General features: G+C 35.9%; 1 protein-coding gene and 1 long non-coding RNA gene across 2 annotated transcripts in view; one reads left to right on the forward strand and one right to left on the reverse strand.

Annotated features, from left to right (window-relative positions):
- The window catches only part of LOC103425708 (protein SIEVE ELEMENT OCCLUSION B-like), a 68,531-nt gene that overhangs the window by 39,671 nt on the left and 5,296 nt on the right, over positions 1 to 23,564 (forward strand). The window lies entirely within an intron of this gene.
- LOC139192914 (uncharacterized) lies at positions 20,499 to 23,415 on the reverse strand. The gene is made up of 3 exons (XR_011577466.1): positions 23,278 to 23,415; positions 20,764 to 20,858; positions 20,499 to 20,637 (listed from the first exon to the last, which is right to left on the reverse strand). It is a non-coding gene; the product is annotated as an uncharacterized lncRNA (long non-coding RNA).

The following is a 23,564-nucleotide window of genomic DNA, read 5'->3' on the forward strand; positions in this document are numbered from 1 at the left end:
AGCCCATATGAAACCCTAAACCCTATAAATCGGGATTTGGTTTTCACTTTTTATTTATTAGCCCATATTTAGGCTTGGGTTCTGTTAATCCAATTTTTCTTGCCGACCCACAGCCCAGTCAACTAAAAATAATATTTTTGGACCCGAAGCTCCATATATATATATATATATTAGGGCCATTTCCCTAAACTTTCACACAAAGGGTCCCAAAGCTACCCACTATCAATATATTTGTTTTCTTTTTGCCTTATATATTTTGTATTGTATATATTGCGCTTGTTTGCAGGTATTATGAACTTAAAGTTCATACTTCTGAACCCGAAGTTTCAGAAAAGCGTCATCGAAACCTAAAGTTTCTTAACGAGCAACACTCATGTTGAGATCCGAAGTCCTCCATGCTTAAATCCACTTAAACCAAACCTTGTCTTAGAACCTGAATTTTCTAATTTTGATGTTTATGGAAATTTTATTTCCTAAAACACCAATCGCATTCTTGTTGCTGCCATTCAGCTTATTGTTGAACCTTAACAAGTTCGAATTCACTGATTTGGAAGTTTCGAATAAGAAACTACTTTATATGGATATAAGACATGACACCTCGCTTGGCTATGACTAGTTGCGAAATCGTTGTATCTAGTTCTTCACTCGAAGACTTATGCCTGAAGCATAATCAAATGGAAATACCTAACTGCCGAGGACTCCATGGCTCTTTGACTCGCTATGGACAGTTTCAAATCATGCAAGGATGAATTTTTGCCTGAAGTAAAACATGATTGAAACCTTTGACTCGAAGAAAATCTTTCTCGTTCTTTTGTATCTAAATTGCTCCTGAAGTAGTAGTATAGAGAGTACAAGTCTACCAAATTCTTGGATTTGATTACTACTACACTTGTGAAAGAAAGGTACCCCAGCAATTCAGCTGGAAGCTACCAAACGGTATAAACCTGCTTCGGCTGAAGTCTACCGAATGGTGATGCCCTGCTTCGGCTAGAGTCTAACGAATGGTGATGCCCTGCTTCGGCAGGGATGCAAAAAACAATAATGCTCTGCTTCGGCAGAGGCCTACCGAACCCAAATTTGGGTTCGTCTCTCTCTCACAATCCATTTTTTGAGTTTTTTTTTACAACATATGGTAGAATCAGGCCTGCCTAAAGGTAGTATCACACCCGAAGAATGATCCTTGGCACCTAAAAACTGCAAGAATAAAGGATAATATTCCCAAACCTTAACCTTGCATAATCTAACTCTGTTTTGACGAAATGGATCATTGGTTATGCACTTGTATGTGCCTCTACCAATGTTGTTGAGGAGTACCATTCCCGTAGTCAATTTGTGGGACTAATTTTGCTCCATCTAACACACTTGGAAGAGCAAAATTTGACATGGAAGACCTATTAGCCGAACCCCCTTGTCTTTTTTGTTTATTTTGTGAATAATTTATTTTATTCTTGGATTTAAGATTGGTGTTTGGATGTCACTATTATTCTCAAATAAGAGTTAATTAACGAAAATTACCACATGTGACTACAATTAACTCATGCTTAGGTATGTTTTGTGGGGAAGTTAGATGTCTGGTTCTATGCTAACTTTATATCTAATCATACCCTGACCACCTTTCAGGCTTATCCAACCTGATTGTGGGGCATGGCACTGCCCTATATTGTCCAATGGTACTAATTGTACCATAGGGACGCCTTATACTCATTCATTCCGGAAGAATGTCCTTTTTTAGCTTTAAGGATATTCGAGAGTATTATTACCATATTGAAACCAATGTAGAAAACGAAGTGAAATTCCTTAGCATATTACCATATTGCACTTCCTATGAATATAGCCAAATGCATATTCTAGAGAAGATGGAACGCTTAACAAGTGGATTACACCCATTCAAGCCACTAAGTGGTCGGCCAGAAGCCTGCGATTCCAAAGGAATTTTCGCTATGGATATACGTTTGGTATATCTAGGATAATCCGTGATGCGCCATTTTGGGCATTCTTTTACCAGAAGTAAAGACATCATGCCTGGACACGTATCACACATTAGCACCCTCCATCTTTTCTACAAAGGATTCAAAAGGGGACATTTGTGGACTAATTCAACCACTATGCGAACTATTTAGATACTTTATAGTATAGGTTGATGATTCTACATGTGTGGCTGTTGTCCACAAGATGCTTTCTCCACACTGGTAGCTCAGATTAATAAGCTTAGGGCTCACGACCCTAATTATCTGATCAAATTTATTTAATTAGATAAGTTGGAGAATTTGCATCGAAAAACTTTCGATGGATATTGCATGTCGGTTGGGTTTTGAAGTTGAACATCTAGTACCCCATGTTCATACCCACAACGACCCAATAGAAGCATTCATTAAACGCCTTCAAATGATTGCACGATCAATTGGCCATACGTACCAAAGTTCTCGATCTTTACTTAGGGCCATGCAATATTGCAAGCAACCATGTTGGTCTGCCTGAGGCCAGTCATAACCCAACCTTATAAAACGGGTGTTAGTTGGTTACCAGATACGAACCCGACATATCGCATTTGCGCATCTTTGGTTGTGCGGTCTATATGCCATTTGCACTGCCCTTATGTACAAAATAAAAAAAGGGGTCTTCAAGGAAGGATGTTAATCTATGTTGGTTATGATTCTCCTTCTAATATTCGCTACTAAGAACCTTTGATAGGTGATCTTTTTACAGCTCATTTTGCAGATTGTCACTTTTATGAGACAATCTTCCCATCATTAGGGGGAGATAAGAATGTCAATATTTCTAAAAGAAGGACGCGAATTATCGTGGATGTCCACTATGTCTCATATCGATCCTAATCTAGATCGTCAGAGTATAACCAAACACTTCCTCTGGTCTAGTAAAAGTGACGAGATCACATATACCAACTGCAAATGTGCCTATAAAGATATGTACCAAATGTACGACGGACCTTCGTCCCAAAAGCAGGAACGCCACAATTGTGGCCAACCCTCGTACATTGGCGGCTAGCTAATCAATCTATCCTGCTCCAAAAGCGTGGCAGATCACTCAGTTCAAGGATTCATTTCCCCAAAAATGAAATATGCCCCTCGATCGCTGTCTCAAACCTTTCATCTCTTGAGATTAAATCCGAATTACTCCTGAGACCTGAAGTTCTTGGTCCAGTATACTAGTTTGGATGAGATATGGAATTGGAATGAGAGTATCATAGATGATGTTTTATTTATATGGTAACTACCAATGTAAATGAAAAACGACAATAATGAACCGTGTTCCGTTGATTAGTGTCGATGTAGAACTGATTGGTCAACTAAAAGAATCAATTTATGACGAATGAGTTGAATGAAATAATGCGATATGATGCCTCGTGGCGCAAGGTTTCTCTCATACCCCATGTGATTGATTGCAACATTACAAACGTGGTTGTAGTATCTCTGGGATCGTGATACGAACCTACATGGAGTTTTCCAAAGAACTTACATGTACTGATTCAAATAGTTCTAGACCACAAGAACATCTTCTCGGTTCTCAAGAGGCCTTCACTTTGTGGATGTAGAACTATCCGGGCGAATGTGGTATACCCGTCTAAGTGAATATTTGATCAGTTTAAGATATATGCCCCTGCGTGTACAAAATTCGAAATTGCTAGAGTTGAGAAAACTGACTCACATCTTAAGTCGGACTTTAAGATGAATGATCTTGGGAAAACTCGACATTACCTTGACCTGAAGTTTCGAGCTAGTTCTGATAGTATTCTGGTCCACCACTCAAACTAGACCCAGAAGGTGTTACGTCTAAGTAATACCATGATCATCTGTATTCTAGATGCAAATGAGACCTTTACGGACGGTATGGAGCATAAGGTTCCAAATTGGAACGTAAGGCAGCCATATATAAGTACCATTGGCGTTTGTTGTACTTAGCTTAAATGCACTAGATCAGACATCTTATGTGTTGATAATCTTTTGGCATAAAGTACCACTGCTCCTACACGCCACCACCAAATTTGATGTTAAAGACATTTTTCCATTACTACGGATTTGGGCTTATCTATCCCTATGCATTTCAGAATAGATCACACCCCCTTGACTTTCGGAATGATGCCTACCTTATGGGATTAGTTGAATCATACCATCTATCTGACCGCACAACGTACGTTCCCGAATGGTTAAGTCTTTACCATAAAGGAACACCGCAATATCTTAGAGTTCAACTAGATAGACCTTTTGTTGTGAAACCTTTAAATCGTTCCAAGACTCACTATGTCTTAGAACGTCAGAGATATGGTCGAGAACTCTTATTGAGCATATTCAAAATTCTTGCGTTTTTCGCCCATCATTGAGTCCCAACAACGATCCATGAATACAATGCTGTATGTATCGACAAGATTATGATACATCCAACAAGTCAACACCAAGCATATTGTGTCTACATCGGCATAAACATCAGAATATTGAAGTCAAGTAGTCCAATCCCAGACAACCTTGCCAACATCTACACGGAGTCACTGCCAAAGTCTACCATTCCAAAAGCTTGTCCAAGGAATTAGTATGCGTAACTTTCTCATTCGCGATGCTTGTAGTTTCATTTGGAAGTTTTGTCAAACTTAGATGGAGTATCCAAAAGCATACTCACTTGACCTTAATGTACTATTTTCCCTACGATTAGGAGCATTTTTCCCACTAGATTTTTGTTACCTAACTAGGTTTTAAGGAGGCACCCATCCTGGGCTGGTCATACCCTTGTGAGCTCTTCTACTTGCGTCCAGAAGACATATAGTTTTGACTTAATGCAACTTCTCACTTTTCTCCTTTGACTGTGAGCTTTTGTCCCACCTTGGGTTTTCCCGTAGCGAGGTTTTGTGAGTTTTACCACCCATGCATTCTTTCATTCGTTTTGAGGCTCACATTCACTACTTGTGCCGACTAGAGGAGATGACTTCATCAACTGCTTCTACATTTTCCTGAAGATCTAATGCGCCATCTACTTGAGTATTTGCACACTCAAGGGGGAGTGTTGTGACATATGTTCTTATCAATATGTGATTGTATATAAATCCCAAGTAGAGATAGAATAGGAATCATTTGGGATCTAGAAGATCTTTCCTAATATACTTTGTATTACTTGGAGGGCAAGTTTCTCTCCTTCTTATTACTATAAATAAAGGCACAAGAGGAATTAACACACAATTCCTCAAGTCTATTCTCCATCTTTCTCTCTTCCCTTTGCCGTACCTCTCTATTAAATATAGGCCATAACATATACATATATATTGAAAAATTCATGCACAATGAAAAGTAGATGATAATATACGACTTTTCTTATTATGAAAACTTAATAATAAATATTAATGATAAACAACATTTTCGTTGTTTATGAGAATCAATATATAACCCACACAAAAAAATCAGTAATTATTACAACCTAATTAATATTCAAAAATTACAATTAAATGACAAGGATTATAGTTAGCTTTTAATTTTGGACAAAGTTTTATTAAAAAAAGGGAAGTGTTATTGGCACTTCAAAAATCTCATTCTACACTTCTCACAAGTATATTTTTCTTTCCAAATATAGAAAGTTTGGAATGTAGAATGAGATTTTTTGAGTGCCAATAACAATTCCCAAAAAAAAAAATCATAAAATTAATCTTTAGAATGTATAAAAAGAAATTCGCACTAAGATACATAGAAGAAAACCTTCACTCGAGCCAAATTAACAAAAACCCATTTGCATGCGATGTCCTATGGTCTTCTATTGTTCTATTTGTTCCCACCATCTCTTTGTAAAATAATTTTTTATTTATTTATATTTTAGTCCCTTTATCTTTCATTAATTTCATTTCTAGTTCAAGTTTCAAGTTTAAGTTACTTCATCCTGAGAGATAATGTAGGTAATAATTTTAGTTGTTATCCCTAATCATAACACATTATGCACGTGTACCATTATCCGGATCTATTCAATCCAGACGCTTCATGTACCAACACAATGAACAAATGTGGTCCTATCTTTCAACAGTACGATATGTGGTCCCACTCTACTGTGATAATTTTAAGTGTTTTCATTTTTCTCGGATGACCAGTGTGATTGTTGGTATAAGTCTGTAGCGTCTGTCATTTTTGAATGAATATGTAATGGTGATGTTTTATAAGTTTGTACTTGTGGTAGCCACATAAGGATTTACTGTAGTTTGTTTGATTGCACAAATTCACTTCAGATCAATTACTTGATCACTAGAGTTGTGAGCCCGATTGACACCATTTTCAATTGTTTGTGATGTTCAATGAAAACTATTCTATCTCTTCTTGTGAAAAAATAATAGAGAGGACCTCTTCTTGAGAAATACTAGCAGCCTCCTCACTTACCTTTTTTATTTCAATTTTTTCATTCTTCTCGTGCCACGTGTACTTCATTAACACTAAAAACTAAAATTTATAACTATTAAAATGCCACTTATTTTCTTCCTTTGTCAACCAAGAAGGAATTAAATTGTTAGTTTTACATGCTAGTGAAATATACATAGCATGAGTAGAAGTGAGAACGTTAAAATGAAAATGTTGCTAGCACTCCCCTTGCCATGCACCATCACAACACATGCCATTTTGTTGTAAGAAAGAAATTTCCACTCGAATTCTAAACAAATTATTCTCAAACTTGTTACAATTATTTAATTAATAAACCATCACTCCTAAGTGATGTTTGACTGTTAGAATGGAAATAAGAGTAAAAATAAAAAAGAAATCAAGTGAGAGGATTTGCAAATTGATGTTGAGTGTCTACTGTGGTGATGAGTGGCCACGGTTTCACAATCTTGAAGGTCCTGGACGAGTTCGAGACATGGAAGAGCTTAATAAAGGAAAAGAAAAAAAAAAGGTTTTTGAATGAGCTTTCAAAGTAGAGCATGAGAAGGCGACTATCAAAATATTAAGCATTGCTTCCGCCTCAACATCCCATGTGTTACCTAAAGGTGACGGAGACTATGAAAATTGTCCTCGCACCATGGAGACATTCGTGAGCTATAAGTGCTGCCACACTGATGGTCCTCTCAATGCGGTTCTCTTTGCTGAATAATACGTGAACTGTTTCCCACCATTTATGCCAATTAGGGTATCTAGAGCATAAAGTGCTCTGCTATTTCTTTTGTTTGTCCGGTGTCTTGTCACAATGCATCAATTATCACTCCGTCGCTAAAGTGATGCCCGCACAAATGCGTGTTTCTCAAGCATCCTAACAATGTGATGTTCACTTTTTAATTATTGTTAATTATATGATGATCCACAACTTAGCCACCACTAGTTAGAGAGATTTTTCAGTGTAATCGGTACACGAGGTAGTACATCACGTGTCATTATATAAATGATTGGATATGTGTGATGAAAAGTTAATAACTTAAAAAATTAAATTTCCCACGACATGTATAAAAACACGTGGTGTACTACCTGTGTTCTGGTCACAATGAAAAATTTCTCCACCAGTTATAGGTGCATGGTTTCTTTCACATAATCACCATCGTGACATCACAACTATATCCAAATCAATGAGTACTAGTCAACAAGTATAGGCTACTGATGATATTTTTCTTTATTTGTAAGTGAAAAGTTCGACTCTTATAAATCACATGTTCAATACCATCTTACTTGGGAGGTTTTTCCCACGAGTTTCATTCTCTTGATGGCTACGGATTTGCGTTTTGTGGCATGATGGAGGTGGGTGGAACTTCTTGATTTCCGATTTGGAGGCTTCATTTGGGTGGATTCCAGTGCCTGTAAGAGGCGGTAGTTCGTGGTCGGCAGTGTTGACATGATTGTGTACTTAGGGTTTTTTGCTTTTGTTTTGTTTGTTCTGGCTCAATCTTTTGGTTGGGCATGTTGTTGTGGGATTCATATCATAGTTTTGGGCTTTATTTGTAATTGGATCCCAGTTTGTAAATGTTTTCTGCTTTGGTAATGAAAATTTACCCTTGACCCAAAAACAAAAAGGTTGGTACGTGTGCAGTTGATCCTTTCAATAGTGTTCCCATAGAGAAATGTAGGTTTATTCAAAAACTAATTCAACCCTAAAGTCATATCTTATCTTATCCTATGCAGCTCAATAATAGCCAAACATTTTTTTTCTTCATTGGTTATTGGTGCCTTACTATACCCCTAATTATCATCCATTTTGTTTTTATAGTTTTATATTTGTTCTTTCGTTGTACATTGTCCAGACTGATAACAAAATTTTCAAAAAATTTTAAAACTTATATTTTTCAAAATTTTATTGTAGCTTCTGGGCAAATATGGACATTAAATTAAGCTCACTTTTTGAGAGAACTTGAAAATTTCTTGCTTAAAGCGAAGAAAATAAGCTCATCACTGAATTTCCTTAATCAATAAAATCATTAATGTTGTGTTACATGATGCCAAGCTATGATGAGCAAACCTCAAACGCTTAGTTGAAAACCAAGCTAACCAAACCAAAATTTTCTTAATCAATAAAATCATAAATGTTGTGTTACATGATGCCGGTGAAGACAAAATTTTAGAAGATATGGCTTTAATTTTCATGACATTATTTCCTAGAAAACACATGCGCATTAATAAACGAAAGAACTAGGGTTTCCTGGTTATAGGGGACCCCAAAACTCTGCAAAAGCTGATAAGAGTTCGAACCAAATTTGGTCCACATTCCACACATTGTTTTACGGATAAATTGTCGTTTGACCCTTTGAAGTATTGTTTCAATTGAAATTGACACTCTGAACTGTTTTTTTGGTGAACGAACCCCTTAAATGATTTGAAATAAGCTAATTAACCCCTTGTTATTATATTTCATCCACTATTCTATCAAATTCAAAGGCAAATTATTCTTTTTATCATCAATTCTTACATGGCACTTATAACCACCAATACAATTATGACATGTGGACACATAATAATGTGTAATCACAATATAAAATGATTCGTTATGTAAACGTTTGGTTTCTTTATATTTCTTATCATGCTATAAGTTTTCGAAGTATTTATTGGTGGTTATTATGATGAAATGACTAATTTTCCCTTGAATTTGATAGAATAGTGGACGGAATCTAACATCAAGGGGTTAATTGACCGATTTTAAATAGTTCATGAGGTTAATTTACCAAAAATAATTGTTCAAGAGGTCAATTCAACTGGAATAATCATTTAGAAGGTCAAACCGTATTTTACCCTTGTTTTACTCTAAAAGGGATCCTCTTCAAATACCTTCCACCAAATCCAACAATCCGGGCCCTTGAAATTTAATATAACGGCTACAAATAGGTGTCTTCCTTAAAAGTTATAATAACTTTAACCGTTATATCAAATTTTAAAAATCCGAATTGATGAATTTGATGAAAGGGATCCGAAGATCATCCCTTTCCATTTTACTCTTCGGACAAATTCTTGATATTCAACAATTGGACCAAATTTAATCAGGTTTCAAACCAAAAGGAAAAAGCTTCTCTCTACATCTTTCTCGCTCCTTTATATTTATTAATTTATACTTTTAATTTTAAAGTGCTGAATTCCAAAGCATGTGAAGCACGAGGGAATCAGATCGTGTATCTGCTTTCAACAGTTGAACCAAATTTAATCAGGTTTCAAACCAAAAGGGAAAAGCTTCTCTCTGCATCTTTCTCGCTCCTTTGTATTTATACTATTAATTTTATATATCTTTCTCGATCTTAGAGATTTTCACATTCTAATTTATCGTACATCATGCAATTAATTTTCATCAGGTATTAATTGTGTTTAATTTTAAATAAAAAAATTAAATCATTTCTAACAATATTATACACAATAAATGACGTATAAATGTACTAATATGACGTTTTTGATATCTGCATCCTGAAAAATATATATGATGGCGTTGATTTTGGTGCCATTAGAAATGTACTACTTAGTGATGTTTTCATAACACCGATAAGGAAAAGGACTCCACTGCCCTCCCATTTTTCATACATTCTCATCTTTTTCTATTTTGTGTGGTCACGGTTAAACCACATCAACATTTTATATTGATTTTTTTATAGAGATAATAAAATAAAAAACAATAATAATATAAAATGTTGACGTGGCTTAACCATAACCGCACAAATAGGAGGGAATGAGAATATATGAAAAGTTAAAGGACAGAGAAGCCAGGTCCTTTTAAAATCCTTTAAAACATGTGAAATTTTGTAGATTCACAAGAAATCATAATTGAATATCACTAAATTATTATACACTTTTTAGAAGTCCTGAAATTTTTTTATTCAAAGTGTATATTGACTGCACTTAGATTTGAGAGTCAAACAAAATTCATTAAACTCGATACAGCTCCTAGGTATATTTTGCATTCAGATGAACGGGATAAGTACATTTTATACTATTAATTAAGGTTTGAAGTTAGTTTCAAATTTTTAATATTACACTACGACAGTTTTGACATTGAACCAATTTCAGCTTTTACTGACATGGAAATGCGAAATTAGCATCTACCATTCGTGACAAGGTTATGCACAGTCATCCAGTTACAAAACAAAATTATTTTCCCAATCTTAAGTCAACTTAAGTCTAAAAACCTATTCTCTAGAGAGTTAAATTTCCCAATCTTTTCCTCTCAATCCATCCTTCATTGTCTGCACTGAAAATGATTTTCCGTATCTTGTTCTCTTAAATGGGAACACGTCTGTTGAGCGCGGTTGTTTCAGCTTCCATGACATTTCAAAAATATCAAAATGTCGACGTGGATTAACCGTGACCGCACAAATAGAAAGAGATAGGAGTGTATGAAAAGTGAGAGGGCAGAGAAGCCAGGTCCATTTTAAAAACTCATGGATTTTGAGTGCTTTAATAGTAACTTTTTTGTCTCATAGCAAATCTAACATATCCCCTAAGATTTTATGGCGTGTTTACGTAAGGGGAATACAACGAGGGGAATGGGAATTGCACACAATCCAACCGATTCAAGTGTTTACCAACCCTTGGGGAATGAAAGCATCAATGGGACCCACTTAAAATGGGAATCAGGTTACTGATTTTTCCGGAATTGGATTTCCGAACAATGGGTAATAATTCAACTCTAGCAGAAAGCCTCAATCCGGAATAAACTTTTCTACCCCAAACTACCCTTCTCTCCTTCTACCTCTATCTCTACTTCTCTCGGTCAAAGAAAGATTATACAGATTTCATGGCTTGTGGGATCGTGCAGGTTTCATGACCAAAATCAAAAGGGAAGAAATGAGATTTTGGATTTCAGTTTTGAACTTACGTCGGTTGGAGACGACCAAAATCACTTCGATTCATCCACTGACTCGATCTCATTGCGAACCGAATTAAACATTTACAAAATCAAGAATGGGTGGAGAGAGATGAATTTGTAGGAGAGAGAGAGAGAGAGAGAGAGAGAGAGAGAGAGAGAGAGAGAGAGAGAGTAAGGGGAGCCAGCTGGTGGTGACATGGGAGGTGGCTGGTGGTTATAGGAAAGGCGGCGGCTATGGGTTAAGGAGTGGGGAAGAGGGATTGAGTTACAAAATGAAAATATGGGAAAGATAGAGATGAGGTATCAGAGGTCTCAACAAAATATTAAAAATTGAAAATATGAAAGTTTACTTAAAAAAAAAAAAAGTATTCTCTGTACTAAAAAATAATAATAATTAAAAGTAATTAGCATATAAAATAGATTAGTTAAAATAGGGGTATTTTATTAATCACATTAGTTTTCATTCCGATTCATGTGAATTAGTAAAAGATTTTAATAGATCAACGTCATTTCTATTCCGATTTCAGACAGTTTAAGTAAACAACTTCAACAAAAATCTTATTTTGATTCCACCTCATTCCAATTCCTCTTCAATTCAATTTCTCCTCAATTCAATTCCCCTCAATCTGATTACAGATTAATAAACAAGCTATTAATGGATTTCATTTCTAATGATATTTTCTACCATTCACCATTGTGGAATGACTATCGTTATCACCACCTTCCACCACCATATCGCCACCCCAACACAACCACCCTCATCTCCTCCACCACCCCACCATCACAATCACCACTCCTACTATTATTGCTACCACATAGACACCAACTTTACTACCATCATCTTCCAAACAATCATCACGTGACATTCCACCACCATCGTTGCAACCAGCACCTTAGAAGACTATGTTATGGTCATGATCACTATTTCAATAATGAAAACTCATATATAAAAATGCTCATTTAAATTGGTCAGTAAAAAGTCCATGACAATCCACAAAATTAAAAAAAAAAAATCTATGCACTCTAAAATTAGGCAAAACTCTGTCATTTAACTCGTTTATAAGTATATGATTAAAACTCTATGAAATTTTGGAGAGTTTGTTGTCAATAAAAATATAGTAAATTTGTAAAAACTCAACAAAAATCCATATGAATATTAATACACTAAACTCTTGTTAGCCCATTCCCTTTGTTTCTTTTTTTTTTTTAAAAAAAAATTACGATATTATCTACACTAAGGGAAGGTGGATCTTAATCTCACAATGGACTAGTAATAATGTGATTCGACTTCAACTTTGGCAAAAATCAAACCTAAGACCTCTCACTTATAAGTGGATATGAGTATTACTAGACCGTATTACTAAGTGGCTCATTCCTCTTTTTAATCCAACTACTGTCATTTAGAGTGCATTATGTGGTCCAATTTTTTTTTAATTCTAATTTTTGTTACAAGTCAGAAACATTAAGGAAAGAAGGTTTGAACTCCTAACCTAATGAGTTTGAAATACCCTATTTACCATTTCAATTCACCACTTACCTATATGATCCAAATTAAGAACTTCGTATAGTTTTCTCTTTCTGAATTTTCGACTTGTTAATCTTTTTAAAAAGCTTTTCATATTAATTTATATCTATGGAGAAAATATGCTCCGAATTAATTTTATTGTAATGTGTAATCGGTACACAAGATAGTACATCATGTATAATGATACAAATTGTAGGATATGTGTGCTAAAATGTTAATAACTTAAAAAATAAAAAATTTCACCATTTACATAAAAACAAGTGAGGTATCATCCGTATTTCCGTCAAAATAAAAAATTTCTGTCAATCTTGCCTTCAGTCAAGAAAATAGTGCTCTGCTTTCCAATGGAGCTAGAAATTTATGGCATTGGGACACAACCAAGGTCTAAAATATCGATATTATCCCGATATTTCCATCGAAATTTCCGTGTTTTTGGACTACAAATATTTCCGATATCATCAATATTTTAGACCTTGATAGGAACTCTATGTGGTACTAAGTCATTCATGTATCTTATCATGCAATGTATAAAGTGTAAAATATTGTACTAATTCATTATATATAAATGACTATGGTTTGTTTAAACTTCTTTCATTAATTACTACATATTTTCTACACTTACAATGTTTGCCAGATCGCTATATAATCAACTTAAATCAGTTAAATTCATCATGCAATGCATTTCCTTCCAATTTTTTGTGATAAACTAATAGATAATTGACTAAATAAACTTGCAAAGTTTCAATAAAAATTTCCAAGTTTTTCTTACAATTTCCTTGGTTTTTATTCAATTTTTATCGATATCGATAATATTCCGATATTTCCATCGAAATTTCCGTGTTTTTGGATTACCGATATTTTCGATATTATCGATATTTTAGATCTTGAACACAACACCATTATAAAAAATTGTACCTTTCATTTATAGTTCTACATGGTGGTTGCCTTTCTTTGCATGAACACATGTTTGGTTCAGCACCGAAAGGAAGAAATTCACACCGTTGGTGTCATAGTCACCTATCGACCCCACCCTCCCTCGGGTGCTGCTGCTTTCTGTCTTTCTTATCTTCAAGAGCCTGTTATCCTTTATTTTGGAATCTATTTTTAGCTAGGCGATGCTATTATGGTGTTCCGTCTTTCTAGAACATTGTTAATTTTGTGTTCTCATTTGCCCTTATGGACACATTGATACATCACACTAATTACGTCACAAACATATCACATCACTAGTTAATGTGAACCATTGAATATAGAGAACTTTAACGAAAAACCATATTTTTATACTAAAAAGTCAATCCTGTTACTATTTACTCTACCTTTTATTTTGTCTTTATCATTAAAACTCAAAATTTTCAAACCCTTTTCATTAGTTTTCTTTTGAATATATAGGACAAAATATAACCTTATAGCAAGAAATCTTAGCCGTGAAGAAAAACCCTAGCTATCACATCACTAATTTATGTGAATCACTGAAGGTAAAGGATAAAATATAACCTTCAAAACAAGAAATTTTAGCCCTGAACCGCGTCTCCGTCTTTGGCCTCGTGGTCAGCGATAATCATCTCCTATCTCTTACTTCTTTTTTCTGTTTCCAATTTCATTCGAGCATAGTTTTTTTTTTTTTTTTTATTGTAGTCGCTCTTTTGCTTTATCGATGGGAATTTCAAGATTTTGAAATGTGTGATCTTTTGAATTGCTTTAAAGATCACATTTTTTATATGTGTTCTTGATTATATTCTCAATGAAATTTCTTTTGATCTAAAAAAATGTGAAACGTGAAATAAATTGTCATCATTTACGAACTGTCACTTTTTATAAATTAATTTGAGCCTAGAAAGTATCTAGCATGATTATTTTTGATAGGCAATGCAAGTTGGTACATTTATATTTGCATCCATGTGATTCACACGCCCATTTATGTTCATATGCAACCGTAAAAAATATAAATTTTTATTTTACACAAAACACCTATCTAACTTTCAAAACATTTCAGGGTAAATGCATTTTGCATCCTCCAGTTTGAATGCAATTGCAATCTCATATATCATCTTTAAAACATTATAATTCATACATAAACTTATAATTATGTAGCAATGTCTTAAATCTGTTATTCATTATGCTTTTTGAACTGTTAAATGATGAATTGGCTATAATAAACTCATATTTATGCTGATGTGGCATTTCAGAAGACTTGAAATAGGGAATTTCATGCCCATATCCAGGTACCAAGGTTGGACTCTGGTACATGCGATCTGGGTAAGACGATTCTGGTAGTGGTGCCAAGATGTTAGCTTCTCTCTGAATTTTGCTTCCTTTCAAAATATCTTGGCAGTGGCAAGTAAAGGCAACACAATCCTCTTGATTGTGTATACCCTGATTGTGTATACCCTGGCTTTGCACTGGAAGATGCCAGAAGAAAATCGAAGAAGAAATCAGAGGTACCCGTCCGAATATTCACGTTCCTAGCGCTTCTTACAAAAGCCTGTCATCATCGGAAAATAGGCATTTTAGCAAAAATGTTCATTGAGATTAGTATAACTTCTCATTTTGATCATTGACAATAAAAATAGATAGAAGTAGTTTATGAGTTTGCGCATCGTCAATATCCTCGTTAATTGGAAGGTTGGTTTGACAAAAATACCTTTAAAATGTGGTCATGTGGTGGTTCATGTCACTACTACAAATTTTTACATACATGACGCAGTTTATGCATCATGTTAAAAGTTTAATGACGCTTTTAATGACGCAAGCGTTTAGCGTCATCTTTGTGGGTGTCATTAAAAATATTTTTTATGACGTTGAAAAAGTGTCATGTATTACTTTTAAGGACGCTTAAAAAGAGTCATTGAATTAAGAACTTGTGTCATCTATAACCATTTAAGACGCGAAAATAAGTGTCATTAATAGATGAATGAGCGACATGGTATACTAAACATGGCATACACAAAATGTCATGTATAGCTGTTAGAGACGCCTAACAAACGTCATTGAATTAAAAAAATGTGTCGTCTATTTCAATTTGAGACGCGAAATATGTGTCATAAACATAGGAATGAGCGTCATGGTATACTAATTATAACATATGTAAAGCATGATGTACTATAGCACTGAAACCATTTGCAATGTCATTGAATATTAGCAACGACACAAAAAGTGTGTCATAAGCCGTTTAATACATATCCTTAAATATGTTTGATGACATATTGTTTGGACCCAAATTTACACTATTGGCCCGTGCAGTCAAGGTCGTTAGATGAGTAAAGTTCTAGACCGTGGGATGATAAAGTGGTTGAGATAATTTTCAATTATTATTAAGAACCGTGTGGAGAAATTCTACAAGGTTGGAATGGGATGATCAGTATGATGAGATGCTGTGCGTGCGAAAGTCTCTCAGATATCTACTATATATATATATATATATATATATATATATTAGGCATGCATGCCTATGCGGCTATGCCGTGCGTACGAAAAGCTCCCAACTCCTAAAATATCTATTATATATATATATATAATAGTGGTTATTACTATTTGGTCAGATGATGTGATAAGTCTTGATAGACTTTTGGTTTGTTTGAGAAGGCACGACAGTTTGAAAGGATAGCCCTCTGATATATCAAATTTCTTTTCACAAGTTTGAGTTACAAATGAACTCTATGAAGTTACCAGGCCGTGCCCAGCAAGAACTGATCACTATAAGTACAAGGCGCTCTGCATCAGAAAAAAGACCCACAAAATCAATACAAAATTGCCCTGCGCAAACTCTCACAACTTGAGATCTTTTTCTTTTCCTTTTTCGCTGACACATCTTCCGTTGGCATCAACAGCACTGTGGAAGCAACCGGTGATATCTTAAGTCGGCATAGATAGCTCTGTCACCGTAGAGTCGGTCGGTCTCGCAGTATCTTCCGTTGGCATCAACAGCACTGCGGCGAGAACGGTCGATTACCTATCCAAGTCTCGGTCGAGAAGGGTTTTCGAATCCTTGTTGGTCGAGGTCATCTCATTAGCCTTCTCGGCGAGGTGAGGTGTCACAGTTATTACATTCGGCACATTGCAAGCCGAATTCGGTTCGTGAACTTTGTAAGAAATAGCAGCCTTGTCTTCAGGCTCGAGAACCCAAGAGGCCGAGACGTGTTCCTTTCTCGGCCGCAATCGCAAGACGCAAAAGTCAGTAGCGCGACCCAACGCAGCATCATCAAATTTACTCCTCGGCCGAGCCCCGGCCGACGAGTTGGCACGCCCGCAATCACCGAAGGACGTAGTTAGCTTAGAATATACTTGGCCTGCGCGCCACGTAGGCTTTGTAATTTCTAGGGTCAACATTTTGGCACGCCCAGTGGGACTTAGTGCTAAAACTACGAAGTTCATATGATATATCAAGATTCCGATCTGGCTCAACATAGCCGATTATACGAGCTCCTAGAAGAATTGAAAAAACACAATGAGGAACGTAAAAGATCTTTTGAAGTGGAAAAAATTCTTCGTGGCCATAGAGATATGCAAAAGTCATTCGCTTGCATGTTGAGAATAAAAGCTCCTGTTACCCTGCAAAAGCAATGGGCAAATGAAGACAGGGCTAGATTTAATGCCTGGCTAGATGAAGAACATTTTCCTTACGTTTCTGATTACATATCAATTCCATTTGAAAAATGGTTAGGTTCAAAGGCCGGGGGGCAATTTTTCGCTCCGGCCACAATTAAAATTCGGCCTCGGAAAATTGTCGAGACGGCCGAAGAAGAACATGGGCCACCTGTTTTTTTGGTTGAGACTGAAAGTGTGGTGGGCCTAGAAGAAAAAATTCAAATTTCTGAGCCACAACTCGACTTAGAAAATGATTCGTCAGAAAAGTGCTCCAATGACGAAAAAGGCCAAGATATTGGCCTAGCCCAAGAAACTACGCCAATTGATATGATTATTGGCAATAAAGCCGATATGGAGAAATCATGTTCGGCTAAGTTGTTTGAATTAAAAGTTGAAATTATGCCTGGGGGGCATAATAATTGTTCAACACATTCGGCGGCCGAGAATGAAAAATATTTCACCAAGTCAAAAATATTTTGGAAAAATTCTTTATTCGGCCTAAAGCGAAATCAATTTGAAAATTTTGATGTGAAAAGATTTCGGCTTGGAATAAAACATCGTTGGCCTCCTCCTGTTGATAGCTCGGCCACTTTTGTTTTCTGTTATTTTCTCAACCCATTCGGCTTTTTAGGCCGATGCATAAGAAAATAAGGGGGCAACACAGATATAATCGGCGGTTTAAACGGTTTAAAGGTTTAAATTTTTTTTTTTTTTTTTTTTTACATATATATATATTTCGGCCGAGGCTTTGTTTTGTAATGGGGTCGAGGCCGAGGCTTTTGTAAAGTAGCCGAGGCTTTCTTTGTTTCTTTTTCTTCTCGGCCAACTAATATATATAAGCTTGGATTGCCGCACTCTTGTTGCCCCCCTTATTTTCTTATGCATCGGCTTACTTAGCCAGATAATTAAGAAAATAATTTATTCTTTTTTTATTTAAAAAACAAAAAAAAAAAAAAAAAAAACAAAAGAAAGCATTTCGGCCGTCTAGGCCGAGGCCGAATAAAAATTTGGTCAAATACACTCGTTTGATTATTTTGGCCGAATACATTTATTTGTGGACTTTGCTTACAAAAGCCTCGGCCTCGGTCAAAACATATATATATATATATATATATTATATATGTAACTACTTTTTGGCCGAATTGTCATGAATATATATACAAGTATGGGGCTTTGAAAGGTCCAAACTGAAGACAGGCTTTAAGCCTAAAGCCTAGACCTAAGGGTGGCAGGTATTTTGGCAAAAGTGGTTGACTAAAAGAGAGAGAAGAAAAGATGTGATGGAGCTTTACAGCTTGCTTTGGGGTGCTATTACCAAGAAGGAAAGATATATATATATATATATGTGCCAACTGCATGGCTGGCCGATCATATCAGACAATTAGGCTAATTATATATATATATATATATATATATATATATATATATATATATAAGCAGCTTTTGCCCGAAGGAATGCTTTTGGCCGAATGAAAAGGTTTGGCAGAGTACAATAAGTTTAATATATATATATATATATGTATATGTATAGGCAGGCCGAGCTCCAACAATCTGTCTCGACCTTCCAAATATTTCTCGACCTCGGCCTCGATGAAGACAGCAGCAAAAGAGAGGTGGAGACTCGGTCAAAAGGACATGTTTGTGAGTGTGGGATGCCATGAGTAATGTCTGACACAAGTTCAATTCATGGCCAAATTACAGTTTCTTTGGGCAGACAATCCTTGTCCTTCTTTGGGTGCTTTCTTTTCGGCCACTTTGTCTCATTTGGTGCTGTTGTACTCTTGATCATCTGGAGAAACTTAATTTCCTTAACCATTCGGCTTACGAGCCGAAGCTCAAGGAAACTGGGGGGCAATGTTTGGACCCAAATTTACACTATCGGCCCGTGCAGTCAAGGCCGTTAGATGAGTAAAGTTCTAGACCGTGGGATGATAAAGTGGTTGAGATAATTTTCAATTATTATTAAGAACCGTGTGGAGAAATTCTACAAGGTTGGAATGGGATGATCAGTATGATGAGATGCTGTGCGTGCGAAAGTCTCTCAGATATCTACTATATATATATATATATATATATATATATATATATATATTAGGCCTGCATGCCTATGCGGCTATGCCGTGCGTACGAAAAGCTCCCAACTCCTAAAATATCTATTATATATATATATATATATAATAGTGGTTATTACTATTTGGTCAGATGATGTGATAAGTCTTGATAGACTTTTGGTTTGTTTGAGAAGGCACGACAGTTTGAAAGGATAGCCCTCTGATATATCAAATTTCTTTTCACAAGTTTGAGTTACAAATGAACTCTATGAAGTTACCAGGCCGTGCCCAGCAAGAACTGATCACTATAAGTACAAGGCGCTCTGCATCAGAAAAAAGACCCACAAAATCAATACAAAATTGCCCTGCGCAAACTCTCACAACTTGAGATCTTTTTCTTTTCCTTTTTCGCTGACACATCTTCCGTTGGCATCAACAGCACTGTGGAAGCAACCAGTGATATCTTAAGTCGGCATAGATAGCTCTGTCACCGTAGAGTCGGTCGGTCTCGCAGTATCTTCCGTTGGCATCAACAGCACTGCGGCGAGAACGGTCGATTACCTATCCAAGTCTCGGTCGAGAAGGGTTTTCGAATCCTTGTTGGTCGAGGTCATCTCATTAGCCTTCTCGGCGAGGTGAGGTGTCACAGTTATTACATTCGGCACATTGCAAGCCGAATTCGGTTCGTGAACTTTGTAAGAAATAGCAGCCTTGTCTTCAGGCTCGAGAACCCAAGAGGCCGAGACGTGTTCCTTTCTCGGCCGCAATCGCAAGACGCAGAAGTCAGTAGCGCGACCCAACGCAGCATCATCAAATTTACTCCTCGGCCGAGCCCCGGCCGACGAGTTGGCACGCCCGCAATCACCGAAGGACGTAGTTAGCTTAGAATATACTTGGCCTGCGCGCCACGTAGGCTTTGTAATTTCTAGGGTCAACACATATATAATGTATTTTTAATTTGAAATCATTCATCCATAAAGCAAGATATTTACCTTAAATAAACCAGTATTGCTTCATAAATTTGTAAACCCATGTATTACAAAAAACAGTCTCACAATCAAACATTTAATAAAATGTGTAGAGATTTCCTACTAAAATAAAACCACTTAATTTAAAATTTCACAAGCTAGCTAGTCTAGTGTTTTATCTATTGGGATGAAGTCATCAACATACTCAGCCCACTCTATTCTTGATGCATCAAATTCCTCTTGAGTGTTAAGTAGCTTTTTCTTTGAACTGCAACAAATCACAATCAAATGAAACATGTGATGACAAAAACTAAATTTAGTCATTAACTAATAAGAAGGCGATAATATTTTGAAAAAATCACCGTTAGCTGTAAATTACTGAACTATAAATTACCTACAAACAACATAATCTGCACACCTTCCACCACATGTAACCATAACCCACTGCTCCCAAGGTAGCTGCTGGCATTATTACTGATGTCATATTACCTGAAAAGGAACAAGAATTTCTATGAAAAGAAAAAAGAGAACCACTTCAAAGTTGTTTCTTTCGTATTATGAACTGCATAACGCATAAACAAATAGTAGTGAGATACCAATATAGCAACTTGAACCCAAAATAAAGGGCATGGCCATGCATAATTAAGTTTTTATACACAATAGGAAGAAAACACAAAGCAACTGAAGAATTTATTGGAAACACAGAGAGAAAAGTGAGATTCCAATTTGGCTATTGTTCCTGTTGTGCGGAAGCGTCAAATATGAAACCAATAAACTACAACAGCAAAATATGATAAGACAAATAATCCAAATGACACAAGGATTTATACTGGTTCGGCGTAAGCCTACGTCCAGTTCCGAGACGGCGAGGAAATTCCACTAATATCAAAAGGAGATTACAAATAGAGTTCAACACTCAAACCCATATCCCACATACACCCAATAGCTCTCACTCATACAAAGAACAAATGGAAAAGAAGAAACACATACCAATTTTTCTCTCCCAAAAGCCACAAATGTAGCACAATATCTTTGAATGAATGATTGCACAAATGGAGGACAGAAAAAAATAGCAGCACTTAACTTTCTTCTCTGTCGGTTGCTCTGTTTTTTTACTCTCTGCTGCCGCTGCGTTTCTGCTCTCTCTCCTGACCAAATGGCATGAATTGCCTTATATAAGGCTGGTGCCTTTTAATTAAACCCTAGCTGCCATGTGGCTTTCAAATGGGTAACAAAAGGCCAAACCTATTTGGGCTTGAGACAAAAAACTAAAGGCCCAAGAAGTATTGAGCCACAAAATCCAACAGTTCCCATTCACAAAAACCATTCCCCCGCTTTTCGACAAGCCAATTTGCCCGGTCTCAGTTGTCATTCGGCTAATCTAAAATATAATCAAACAGGAAACTTCGTACCCATACGAACAAATTCGACACAACAAAACAACATTCCATACTAATTTACACCAGCTTCCACAATACCAGTGGTGTGAGGGAATCATAGTCACCATCTACTTGTTCCCCATATCCATTCAACAATGACTGCCACCAAACCACAAACAGACGCAAAAATCCATCAAATCTTCAGCAACCAAACACGAATTCCCAAATAAACAAACAAAACTACTAAACCAATCAAAACCCTTTTCCTCAACACCAACCCATTCCTCTTCTTTCAAAGCACGGAAGTTAAGTCCTAAATCTGAAAGCAAGGAAGAGGCTACATAAAAATGACATAATAAGTTAGAAAGATGCGACCATAATATGGTTCCACTTCTTCAGTTATCTTGGATTCTGAATGCATATAATATGTATCAAATGTACTGAATAATCTATTGCTATCCTTAAATTCATTTTCCACTTATTTCAGAATTGAAGGCTATAGATTTATAACTTCAAAGAACTCATCCAATAAATGTCTTTTCACAATTATATTTAATACCCAACCTTACTGGATTGAGGTGCTATCGTATTTAGAGTCCACACTCTAGAGTTGATACAAAAACACATGATGGAGAACCATAAAACATGAATGAAAGACCATAAGGGGAAATACATGCAATCATAAAAGAACCAACATGCTGATAGCATCAAAATCAAAGTTAATCACTACTAATCAAACTTATTATATCTTGCAAAAGCAAGACATGAGTTTTTCTGACTTCCAATAAATTGAATAATAACAAGAAAAAATCCACAATCGAAAAGAAAAATAATCCCAAAAAAGCAGACTAATTGAAGCTAGTTATTGATTCCACATACTAATTTGTGGTCATATTTCAATCACCATCCAAAAAATATATATATAAGCAAGCATGATATTCTGATTAATGTAGAATATAACTTTTCTGTTCGTTCACTCTAGTTTTTATTTGGTTAGTTCACTTTTGTCATCTATAATATCTGCTCATATTCATCTGAGGCCCTAAATTAAGAGAAACGAATGAGAAGTACAACACGAACTTGAATGACTTCTTGCTTGATGGAATGCTGCATTACCATTTGAAGTCACTTTCTTAGTTCATACAAGCACACCAGTATACATACATACATACATATACATATATATATATACACACACACGTATATATATATATATATATATATATAGAGAGAGAGAGAGAGAGAGAGAGAGAGAGAGAGAGAGAGAGAGAGAGAGAGAAGAGAGAGAGAGAGAAAGAGAGAGAGAGAGAGAGATAAACATAAGCTCATATTTTCTACTGATTTCTGACAATTGACAGGTGCCTTCCTACTCCACAATTTAAATTTGTAAATTTGAGTGCATTTTCTACTACATGTTTGAACAGATCAAACCCACTACACTAATTTAGGGTTTCATAAAAAGAAAGTGTGAACAATTGAACAAGAAAACCTGAAAGATAAAGATTTACAATAGAAGTGAGGGGACGGACCTTGACGGCAAGTGGGGAGAGAGAGAGAGAATGCGTTTGGATGCTGGAGAGGGAGAACTGAATTTGGCAGTCGGCGTAGTTGTGGGAGGTTATTGAGAAAGTGGGGAATTCATACTGAGTGACAACGATAAACACCACGTTTATGTTTTTCACTCACGTCTCTTTTTTTTTCTTTTTCTTTCGTAGCTTCTTCAATAACTTGTTTTTTTTTCCCATTTTTCTTTTTTTTTTAAGTTACGTCATAATATCATTTTAATGACATTTTTAGTAAAAGAATGTTATTAAAA

The sequence above is a fragment of the Malus domestica genome, chromosome 16 (genome assembly GCF_042453785.1).
Source record: "Malus domestica chromosome 16, GDT2T_hap1".
In the NCBI taxonomy this organism is placed as follows: Eukaryota; Viridiplantae; Streptophyta; class Magnoliopsida; order Rosales; family Rosaceae; genus Malus; species Malus domestica.